Source organism: Cryptotermes secundus, unplaced genomic scaffold (assembly GCF_002891405.2).
Source record: "Cryptotermes secundus unplaced genomic scaffold, Csec_1.0 scaffold142, whole genome shotgun sequence".
Lineage (NCBI taxonomy): Eukaryota > Metazoa > Arthropoda > Insecta > Blattodea > Kalotermitidae > Cryptotermes > Cryptotermes secundus.
The window spans coordinates 1166154-1177959 of record NW_019743148.1 but is presented as its reverse complement, the minus strand read 5'-3'; the positions used below and the strand labels follow the sequence as shown (position 1 = coordinate 1177959).

Genomic DNA, 11806 nt, shown 5'->3' with positions numbered 1-11806 from the left:
TTTCTTTACGTCAACAACACCACGCTTCTTGAAACGAAGCATGTCCGGATATAATAAAAACGAGGTCGTGGGTGCCCCGTAATATTCAACGATGTGACTAAGATACGCACATCCTCCACCTATAGGAATGAAACTGTAAAAACAAGTTGCTCCGTTTATTGTTACTGCGCTCTGCTGTCTTTGATCACGTCACCGGCAGCATAAATTCTTCAGACTGCTGCCTAGGCATTCCGCGCCCATTATAAACGAAAATAGAAGTGCTCCCAAGTCTTCACTTCGTTCTGGTATCAGAATGTATTGATCGGGGATGCAGAACTTCACTTCAGATTCTATCACTTAATCAGACAATGCGAAACTACAAGACTACACTACTAAACAAAAATAAAATAAACTCCGTGGTTTTAGTCCGCAAGCGAACTATACCGACCGAGCGACCGCTGCTTGTCGGCGAAGTTAGTGCCAACTTTTGGGGATAGAGGGTGTCACGTGGTCAGTCAACGGATCCCCACGGCCGTTAATTTTTTGAAAACTCTGTGCCTCCCGAAAAGACAGGCATTGACAGCAATATTAAAATTTTAATTATCTATGCTTGAAATCCGTGGAACACTAACCTACGCAGTTGCTTCCATACAGGATCTTCGCCTGTAGCATAAGTGTCCACAAGGAACCGCCTCGACGTACCCTGCGCGACCGCAGGGGACCTGCAGTCTCGGCCCCTGCGGTCAAACTGTGCTGCTAAAATTGTGTGCACTTATTTTCGGGATCGTTTAAGCCACTTTGTATAGTGATTCATTCATCAGAGGAGCATCGCATTTTACAAATTAACACTATTCATTCACCTGTCCCAGACAACTTGTTGGAAGGCAGAGAAGGCAGGAAACAAAGTTACGAGTTCATCACAGAGCCCATGCATAGAAGAGGAAATTTGAATGCTTCCTTCATAGTTCTTATCTGTTGCACAAATGTGGAGGCTGAGTCTTTGGTTTGTGACAACAGTTTCTCAGATATCAGTAGATAATAAAATGTGTCATGGCTGCATAAAGCGCTTAGTTTCTATAAAGCAAAAAGTTGGATTTGTATATAGTAAGCTCAGTAATGTAGTCCGCACCATACCTTAAGCTGGCTTCCCACCGCGGCGGCCCGGGTTCGATCCCGGGTCTGGTCAAGTGGGATTTGTGGTGGGGCAGGTTTTCTCCGGTTTTCCCTGCCAATCTTCATTCCACCAATTGCTCCACAATCACCCTCACCTATCATCTGGGGCTGGTACAATGTGGCCGCAGTACGAGGGACTTAGTCCCACGCCACTAGCAATGAAAAAAGAGCCCAGTAATGTTAGTGTACACAAAGAGTTTCAAACAAAATACAATTCAGGAGCAACAAACCATAGATTAAAAAAAAAAGAAATTAAGAGACAAAATGTTGGTGTAGGTAAGTTTCCAACGCTTCGGTCTTCGTGGAAGAAAAGGTGTGTGCGTAAATATGGAAAGCCAAAGATAAAGAACGTGAATTCCGTTAGTGAAACAAGCGTAAGGTCGCCACACACGATCCGTTTTGCCAAGAGGGAGCGTGTGTGTTGGGAAGTCGGCATTGTTATCTGACATGCACAGTCTTTATCATGGCTTGAACTAAATCTGTCAGTGCTCGCTTTATCCATGGGTGTTGCAGAGTGCCGTCATGCGAGTTGGAGCGTGTGTGACAGTCACTCAATTTCTTCTCTGTCTGTACTCTTTATCACATGAATCGTGCAGGATTTGCGGACCATCTCTCCTGAGCTTCCTCAGCATTTTATGGAAATATACAAGCTACAAGAATGCTTGTGGAAGGTAACATCAAAACAATATTCGGATCGTAATGCAAAAAAAAAAAAAGGGGGAGCGTACGAATTACTGATAAAGTCAATGAAATCGATCCACAAGCGAAAACAGATAACGCTGAAAGAAAATTATCTCTACCTTCCTGCTTTCGAAAGAAACTTAAAAATGTAAGATAATCGAACAGATTTGTAGATGGGGCGGACGACATTATCATCCAAATTTGTGGTACTTCAATGACCTGTTATTTATGGAGGATCGGGGAACCCCATGAAGTGTCAGCAATGTTGATTCAATACACAGTGACAAGGGCAACGTAAGTAATCGGTAAGATTCGATTATATTAAATTGCAAATAAAATTATATAGAGCATAAATAAAGTTAATAGGTGGGCACCGCCATCTTTAGGGTCATCAGTTCAGAGCTCCTCGAAATCCTCAGACACGAAGAACAAAAAGATGACCCTGCAGATAAAGGTAAAGGTACCCCTGTAACAGGCCGTGAAGGCCCATAGGGTTGTGAGACGTCGAAGCTCGCACATTTTCTCTAGACAATCGGTTCATAGATGGCGGTGAGGTTGTTAGCCTTACGCGCCGGCCGCCCTTTACCTCCAAGAATATTCCTGGTGCTAATTTCTGTTAGAGGATGAGTTAACGTCAGGGCCATTGTGCGGCTGGAAGGATTAGGTAAATTGAAAAAATATGGGATATAATAGCAAGTTTTTCGGTGGAAAGTTACCGACGTTTCGGAGAAAATGCAAAGAAAGCCAACCAGAAACTGTCATAAAACAGGCAGCAAGCAGAGTTATACCACAAGATAGAACTCTTCAGCTTAGTGAAATTCTCCCAAATGGGATTTAAAAGAAATCTGTCCAACGGTTTAGGATCTGTTACACGACTGTAGACAGAGGGACAGATATGACGTAAGGCGTTCGTTTTTTACTTTGTGTAGAGCGGTTAATAAGGTTGGCAGCCAGTGATTTAAAGAAATATGTAGCAGTAGCTTCAAGGGCCCTGGCAAGTGGAAGATGACAATGTCTGGATGACAATGGTGGGCGGAAGCCCCTCTTATGCAGCAGGTTTTTTGGAAGAGGCTGACATCATACCTTCTACTACGAGCATGTGTCATTCCTGAGTTCTGTAAACACCGATGTTTGCATGAAAAGCGCTCAGGGCGACATGACGCGAGCCTAGGATGGCTCTCAACGCGGTATTTCATGCAGATATCACTAGATGCAGCATTAGTCTTCCCTGTGCTTAACTAATTAAGCACTACTCAATGAGGAAATATGGTAGAGTGAATGTATGGATGCAAGTATTATTGTACTTCGCATTAGTTGATGAACGATCAACTACACGCCCCTGGCCGCTTTACCCTCAGCAAAAAGCCCCGGTAACCATTGGATAGGAGGCAGGGTGGGCCCCACAATCAGTCTGTACGACGTAGAGAAGAGAAAATTCCTGCCTATATCGAGATTCGAAATCCGATCCCTCGGCCTCCCAGCCCGTAGCCAGTAATAAAAGAGCCATGACTGATTTCAAGGGTCTCGTCTGTTGTGAAGTAAATGTTAAGTTATCCTTGGGCTTAATTTATTAGGCACCGAGCCATGAAGACGTACAGGGAGTGAAGGTATAGCTCCACCTCTCTTTATCTCGGCACTAGATGGAGGTGAGCGGTCAGCGTCACGTCCCTGTCGCTTTACTCCCGGGGCTCATTGTATAGGAGGTTGGGTCGGCCCCGCAGCCTGTCTGGACGTTATGGAGAAATCTCTTGTTCCAGAAGCGAAGCGAATCCCTTTCCTCGGCCGCCCAGCCCGCAGCCTGGTTGCTATACCGACTGAGCCATCTCAGCCCCCTTTGTTGTAACAGGATCAGAGACGTGCAAGTGAGGCTGGCACTTGTCTTTAGTGTTATCATTATTATAATCACAATCATCAGTATTTATAGGGAGGATCCTTACGGTGACGTCACTTTAGAAAATAAAATGAGAAGAGGAAAAACGAAGAGAGGGGTTGTCCATTGAGTAATGAACTCCAAGGGTAAATGGGAATCCAGCGCTACTTAAACATTTTAAAACGATCTCTGTTGAATGGATGAGGCAAACAAGTATCAACGTATAAAAGAATGAAAGGAAAATGTTCTGAACTTCATAGAGAAGCTTCCTTCTTGAGAAGGTGACAGTGGTTCAGTTCATCAAGAAATTCCCCGTCTTTTATGGAACCCGGAAGCTCCATTACCGTTTTCGAAAGAGCCTGTCACTGGACGCTCAATCAAGTCCCCACACTGTATTTCTTTGGGATCAACTTAATGTTACCCTTCCATCTACTTCAAATGATTTCATTCCTCCAGGTTTTCCAGCTGGAAGTTGTAACGTATTTCTTATCAGTGATAAGTTATCACCATGCATACTGCATGTTGAGCCTATCTCATCTCCTTTGATTTTATGACCCTAATAGTATTTAATACTGACCGAGCGACCGCTGCTTGTCGACGAAGTTAGTGCCGACTTTAGCGGATAGAGGGTGTTGCGTGGACAGCACAACGAAACCCCACAGCCGTTAATTTCGGGTTTCTAGACTGGAGCCGCTATTTGCTTGAAATAGCTCATCAACTATCCTCATGAAGCTGAGTGGACCCTGTTCCAGACCCACTATTTCTCAAGAAATCTGGTAGCGCCGGGAATCGAACCCTGGACATAGCCAGGAACTCTGACCACTAGACCACAGAGGCGGTTTATCATTTGAAGCAGGAAGTTCATCAAACAATATTTCGAACTCAACTTTCTACAGTATGTAAAATGCTCTGCGTGTCCATCACAAAGCTCGTTTGCGGACTAGAACAACGGAATTTGTTTCTGTTTGTTGTCTAATAGCATTTAATATATTTTTATATATCAGAGGTCTATGGGTTTTCCCTACATTCTAGTGACGAGACACGCATGCATTATGATGAAACAGTCGCCTCTTTATAATGCCTCATAGTCACGTTTCATGCATTTGTTACTATTTTCAGCTTTCTTAAGACTAGGTTGCCAGACTAAATAATCTAGACTTCAACTCATGCAAACTCGTTTGGCAAGAGTCGTGTAACTGGTTAACATCTCTCGCGTCTATGAGAGAGATCAGAGAGGGCATTTGTCGAAATAATTCGCCTTGTTTATAATACTCTAGTCATACACAGAAAAATTACTCAGTGCGAGTAACAGCGTTCTCTTGCATACCAGAACATATGCGAAAATAACACAAGACAGAGGCGACAGAACTCATTTTGGGACTCTTATTTGTCGTTTATGCTTTTAGCCACAAGTACAGGCTACTTGAATAATAATAATAATAATAATAATAATAATAATAATAATACAAATGAAGCCGGGAAATCGCAGTCTGTATTGCGACAGGCTACAGGCTGGACGGCCGAGGTGTCTGAGTTCGAGTCCCGGTAGGGGCAAGATTTTTCTCCTCTCTACGTCGTACAGATCGGTTCTGATGGCCCCCCCCGCACACATCCTATCAAATGGGTACGGGGGCTCTTTCCCCGGGGGTAAAACGGCCGGGGAGTGAAGCTCATCACACACCTTTATCTAGTGCCGATGAAATGAATACGTGGATCTACACATCCACTGCCCCATACACCTTCTTGGCACAGTGCTTAACCCCTTAAGCACAGGGACACTTTACTTTGACCTTACTTGAAAATAAAAATAGAGAAAAGTTTACTCTGGGCTGAATTATTTACGCACAGCGCCTCGAAGACGTATGGGGTAGTGTGGGTATAGTGCTATCATGCTTACACGCGTCACTAGACGGAGGTGAATGGTCAGCTTCACGCCCTTTGCATCAGCTCCCGGTACGCACTGTATACGAGGCTGAGCGGGCACCAGAGGCAGTATGAACGTGTTGAAGAAGAGAACAATCTTTTTCCCTTCCGGGAACCGCAAAGTCAGCTGTAACTGCCTAAACGAAAACTTAGAAAAACTGCATTCGTATGTTATTCACTTTGTTATTTAAAACCAGAACAAATCATCTTCGAGGGTGCGAAAGAATGGAGCTGAGTGGATGGCGAGTGGCATCCATTGGCAGTCTGTGGTATTGCAGGCGTGCTCCGGCGTTAGCTGTTTACCTCGGGTAATACTAAAGCCCGCCGTTGGAACGACAGCCTCCAGCTTGGGCCACTAACTACATGGAGCTGAGCCCTTCTCGAGAAGCCGTCAGTTGTGCAGGCACTCAAGAATTTCTCAACATTTAATGGAACTCGAAGGTATATTACCACGTTCACAAGAGGCCTCCATCGGTCCTTATCCTGAGCCAGATCAATCCAGTCCAAATTACCCAGTTCTGTGTTTCTAAGATCCATTTCAATATTGTCCACTCTAAAGTCTAGGTCTTCTATAGTGGTCTCTTTGCTTCTGGCTTTCCCACCAATGCTCTATATGCATTCCTTTTCTCCCCTGTGTGCGCTACATGTCCTGCTCATTTCATCCTCCTTGACTTGATCATTCTAATTATATTCAACCTGGCCCTATAAGTGATAAACATTAAAATTATTGAGGTGATACCGGAACCTCAAGTACAAATAATAAATTTGAGTTGTATCAAATATTAGTGGTAAGAAAATCTGAATGAGGCCGCGCCATAGCTCAAGCGGTTAGTCATTGGCTTCCCACCGTGGCAGCCCGGGTTCGATCCCGGGTCTGGTAAAGTGGGATTTGTGGTGGACAAAGTAGCGCTGGGGCAGGTTTTCTCCGAGTACTTCGGTTTCCCCTGCCAATCTTCATTCCACCAAATTCTCATCATAATCACCCGGGGCAGGTACAATAAGCAGCTCAGTGGCCGCCGTGCCAAGCGGACCCAGTTGGACTCCACCCCTCACTAAGCGAATTAAAAAATAAAATAAAAATCTTAATCATGGGAACCAGTTGAGAGATCTAGGCCCAGAAGGAAAGTTAATATTAGAACGGATCTTAAGTAAACAGGACATGAGTGTGCGCACTGGATTCATGTGTCTCGAGGATAGGGTTCAGTGGCGGGTATTGTCAATAAAGCACTGCACCTTCGTACTCCATTCCGAGGTAGAGAATTTCTTGCATCAGCCTCAAAAGAAACCGTGATGGCTCCTGAAGAATTAAAACAAATGCACTAGATATTCTAATAAAGGAAGGAACACAGTTAACTTCATCAAAGCCCAAAGAATAAGTTGCCTTGGACACATCTCAAGGATGGCGACTGGACAGACAGTTAAAAGAACATATGAGTGGCAGCCACACGCGACACGCGACAAGAAAGAGAGGCCGACCTAAGGTCAGATGGAAAGATAACGTAAGGGAAAACCTAAAGGATTTGCGAATTTATAAGTGGATAACTCGCACACAGGACAGAAGTAGTTGGAAGGAAATTGTTGAGAGGCCAAAGCGTTCAAGAAATGAAGCTGTCGAGCCTACTCTACTCCATGGAGAAAGAGGTTTGTTAGATCCCAGAGAAGAAATCGGTTGCATTAGTAAAGTTCAACTCTGTGGCAAATATGATCACGAAATACGTCTCACATACGGTATTAGGTACGTCGACCCGAGTTTCTGTTACATTTATAACGTGTTTTATTTCCAACTTTCACTGCACCAAACCCGTTTCTTATGGGTCGTTGCACCTACCGCGCTCATATTACTGAAACGATGCAATGTACTCACACACACTGCACCGGTTGCATGTAAGACTGGTCTTCATGCGTGCTTGGCAAGGATTGCTTTTATAAGGCCATGTCCTCGCATGGTTTTTGCTTCTTGTTTATTTCAGCTACTTTAACGAGTATTTACGCAGTTGTCAATTGAACAATATTCAAAACGGATCCTGTAATTCTTCATTAAGTAAGTTTTTTACTCTTGTAACAACTGTTTAGATTTCCTTCCTTCCTTCCTCCCTTCCTCCCTTTTTTCCTTCTTTCCTTCCTCACTACCTTCCTTCCTCACTTCCTTCCTTCTTTCCTTCCTCCCTTCCTTCCTTCTTTCCTCCCTTCCTTCCTTCTTTCCTTCCTCCCTTCCTGCCTTCTTTCCTTCCTCCCTTCCTTCCTTGTTTCCTTCCTCACTTCTTTCCTTCCTCCCTTCCTGCATTCCTGCCTTCCTCCCTTCCTTCTTTCCTTCCTCCCTTCCTTCCTTTCTGCCTTCCTTCCTTCTTTCCTTCCTCCCTTCCCGCCTTCCTTCCTTCTTTCCTCCCTCCCTTCCTACCCATCGACGCTACAGCTCAGGGCGAGCTTTGGCCTCCTGAACAAAATGCCCCCATTATTCTCTATTTCCTTTCACTTTCATTTTACGGAGATCATCGTGTACATCCTACAACCATCTCAACTCCTTCGCTGATGTCGATTTCCGTTCAGTCCATCCATCCGAGGCTGATTGTCTGGTTTCTGAACAATTTAGTTTTTATGGTGTGAGGTTGTTAGCCTCAAGCCCAACACCCAACCTGGAGGACCAGAGTATCCCTCTTAGTCTGGCCCTTACTCCTTTTCCTGTCCGGCATGGGTGACCTACCAGCAGCTACACTACCGCCGGCACAGCTCTCAGGGTCTCAGGAACACTCAAATCCCATCACCATGATAAGGTGGAGACACCATCGGTGGGGACTGTTCAGTTGTAGTAGCATCAAACTGAATATTTCTGGATAGCTGTGAATGGTTGCCCGTTCAATGTACTTATTTCACGTAAACTGTAAAAGTGATTTATGAAACTCTGGAAAACTGGTCTGACATTTCATACCCCTGGCATTAATGCATAAAATATTAAGTACTACGCCTTGAAAAAATATTTAAACCAAAATCATTTTTAGATTATATATTTTTTTACCTTTTTGTAGCCTTTTCGTTGATTTAAATACAAATCAACGTTGTACTGGCGTCAAATTGTAAAGCATTTCTTTTATTTAAAAAGGTAAAGGGAAGAGAGACCCCAGTATCATATTTTGCCCAAGGCTCAGCATCACCTTGAAGCGGCCTGCATATGGATGTGCTTAGAATGAAGGTAGAAAGGAATGCTTATGCGTACAGAATGCTGTGACGAAAACCGAAAAAGGTAAATTTGGAAGACCAAAAAGAGATTACAAGATATCTTTAATGTGGCCCTTGAGGGAGATAGTGATGGATGAGTGATGGACAGAGCTGGCCCAGGATGGTGTTGAATCAAGGGTTTTGGTATTAATGGGAGTCGGATCTTCGGAGTTTGTTGTTTAGTTTTCTATTTAATTTCCATATTGTTCGTCTGCTGTTACACTTCACCGTCACGGCCACAGGAGTAATATTGATTCCATATTAAATGAACCCAACGATGTCGATCGATAATGGAATTACTTCATACCCTGAACTCTGAACAATCACCAAGGATACTCAGAACTAATATCTGTTGTAATTTTCCATTCTCTTTGCGGTATACAGTTTTACGTTTGTGTGAAATGTGTCAAACTTTCCTGCGCACTTTTCTATAAGACATACCAGTATACGTACAGTGTAAAGATAACGAATTCTGCATACGGATAGACGAATTGGAATAGAAGTGGAAGAAAACCGTTTCGTGCGTCTTAGATAAGGCTCGCAGTGTTGCCACCTATGTCCATAAGTCCATCTCTCTACATTCCCCCCCGTAACAACGTTTACACCAATTAAACAAAATCGGTATGCAGGTTATCACCCCACAGCCAACCTCAATTTGTTACCATCTGCATATAAATAAAATCGACCTGCGAACTTTTGAGATACCATCCCCTATTCAGTCCACAGCTCCGATAATCTGTATGATATTAACTAATTCATCAGTAGTAACCAACCAAGTAACCAACCAGCCACATAAGTAACTAACTAAACAACAAATATATTAAGTAATCAACNGTACTTCTTTTGGCTTGTTTTGGACTTCATCCATCGTCTGGTATGTAAAAGACAAAATACCACGACGTTTTGGAGGCTGGATCTGTTTATCTGTTTATCCTTCTCCACCCACCTGAAGACGGAGACAGATCCAGTCTCCGAAACGTCGTGGTCTTTTGTCTTTTACATACCAGACGATGGATGAATTCCAAAACAAGCCAAAAGAAGTATATTATACACCATCGTCAGAATCCTTTCAAGTCTATATAAGGTAGTGTAGTTGGTTGAGGCACTGTGCTACAAGCCTGAAGGTCGCGGGCTCGAGTCCCGATGTGGTGGATTTTGTGAATAGACCTAAACCTTCCAGCCACACTATGGCCCTGGGGTCGACTCAGCATCTAACAGAAATGAGTACCAGGAATCTGCCTAGGGGGTAAAGGGCGGCCGGCAACCTTATCACCATCTGTGAGCTGACCGTCTAGAGCAAATGTGGGAGCCTCGACGTCTCACAACCCTGTGGGCCTTCACGGCCTGTTACAGGGATAGCTTTACCTTACCAAGTAACTAATTTTACAGTGCACAGCCTTGCTCAGACAGTAAAGAGATTTCTCGCTTTTATAAGATCCGAGATTTAATTACCGTGCTCACAGAAGGATGTGGGATGTGGTCAGGGTCTAACTGAGGAAAACATTCTTTCCTTCACCCGGAGACGCGTACGAACACACGGAAACCCTCAATTAGGTCAGTCAGTAACCCAGCCAAAACTCAAACACGATACCCCAGGGATATATGGGTGGAGTGATAAACACGGTATGATGGTAAGAAAAGGGACGGCCGCTTGGAGATCGTGGCGTACTGAATTGATTGACGAGAGAACTAACTTGCTCACAGCCGTATTCACAGGCACAACTCCGCTAACCGAACGTCACAATCTAACGCTTTGTATTCGGGAGGACTCAGTTTTGACTCTGGGCCCGTAGCTTGGCTGAACTGACTGCGGTTTTTCGTGTTTACCATACTGCCTTCGTGAAGATACTGAGTTAGTACCTTAAAATAAACTACGACTTTTTCTTCTCACATCAATTCTAACATGTCATTCACACTCACCCTTCCATTTGATGCCATAAGTTGTGTCCGTCTATCTATCTATCTATCTATCTATGGCTCTACAGCCCTTTGTTGGACATTGTCCGTTTTTTTCATTTTCTTGATCTCTTGTGCAGTCGGTAGGACTCCTTGGACGGGGGATCAGCCCGTCGCAAGGCCGCTACCTGCACACAGGACAGCACAAATACAAAATAAACACATACAGACATCCATGCCTCAAGTGGGATTCAAACCCACGATCTCGTGTTTCAGCGGGCAAAGACCGCGCGGCCACTGTGATCGGCTGCCATAGTTGTACCTTACGAAACTGAATAACTGATGTTAAATAACACAATGATGTCAATACCGCCAACCATATCGCTGAGCGTAAACAACACCCAAATTTTGTCGGAAGGAAAGACAAGGAACTAGATGTACCTCAATAAGCTCTGTTTCTGTCAGGTTCCCGAACCATGATGTCGTTAGTTTCCTTCTCAAAGGGCCTGTCTGTATCATGCATGCGTATTTCCTTTGTCGCCGATCAATATGAGACTTCCCTTTCTATCGCTATACAAGTACAATTACGATCAAGCTAGGAAACGAAGACAGCATGGGGGCTTCGTGCCTCATTGCTTCTCTATTCTAAAACGGAATCACATCTCAAATTTCTGAGTCCATTAAATCACAGTTAAGCATGNATATATTTTTATTTTCTACACAATGTCCAGATGAGCTGGGATAGCGCAGTCGGTATAGCGACTGACTACGGGCTGGACGACCGAGGGGTCGGAGTTCGAGTCGCGGTAGGGTCAAGAATTTTCCCTTCTCCACGTCGTCCAGACCGGCTCTGGGGTCCACACAACCTCATATCCAATGGGTACCGGGGGCTATTTACACGGGGGTAAAGCGACCGGGGTGTGAAGCTGACCACTCATCTCCAGCTAGAGCCGAGGTCAAGAAAATGTGGATCTATACATCCACTCCTCCATACGTCTTCATGGCGTAGTGCTTAACTAGTTAAGGACAGGGACAACTTTACCTTTTTTTTCTTTCTTGGCACTACAGCCC

General features: G+C 44.3%; 1 long non-coding RNA gene across 1 annotated transcript in view; it reads right to left on the bottom strand.

The window, feature by feature from the left end:
- Positions 1–1273: 1273 nt before the first annotated feature.
- Positions 1274–11806, bottom strand: part of LOC117283032 — a 25046-nt gene continuing 14513 nt past the window's right edge. Inside the window, exon 3 of the long non-coding RNA XR_004514024.1 lies at positions 1274–1304. This is a non-coding gene — a long non-coding RNA (uncharacterized LOC117283032). The remainder of the gene's footprint in view (positions 1305–11806) is intronic.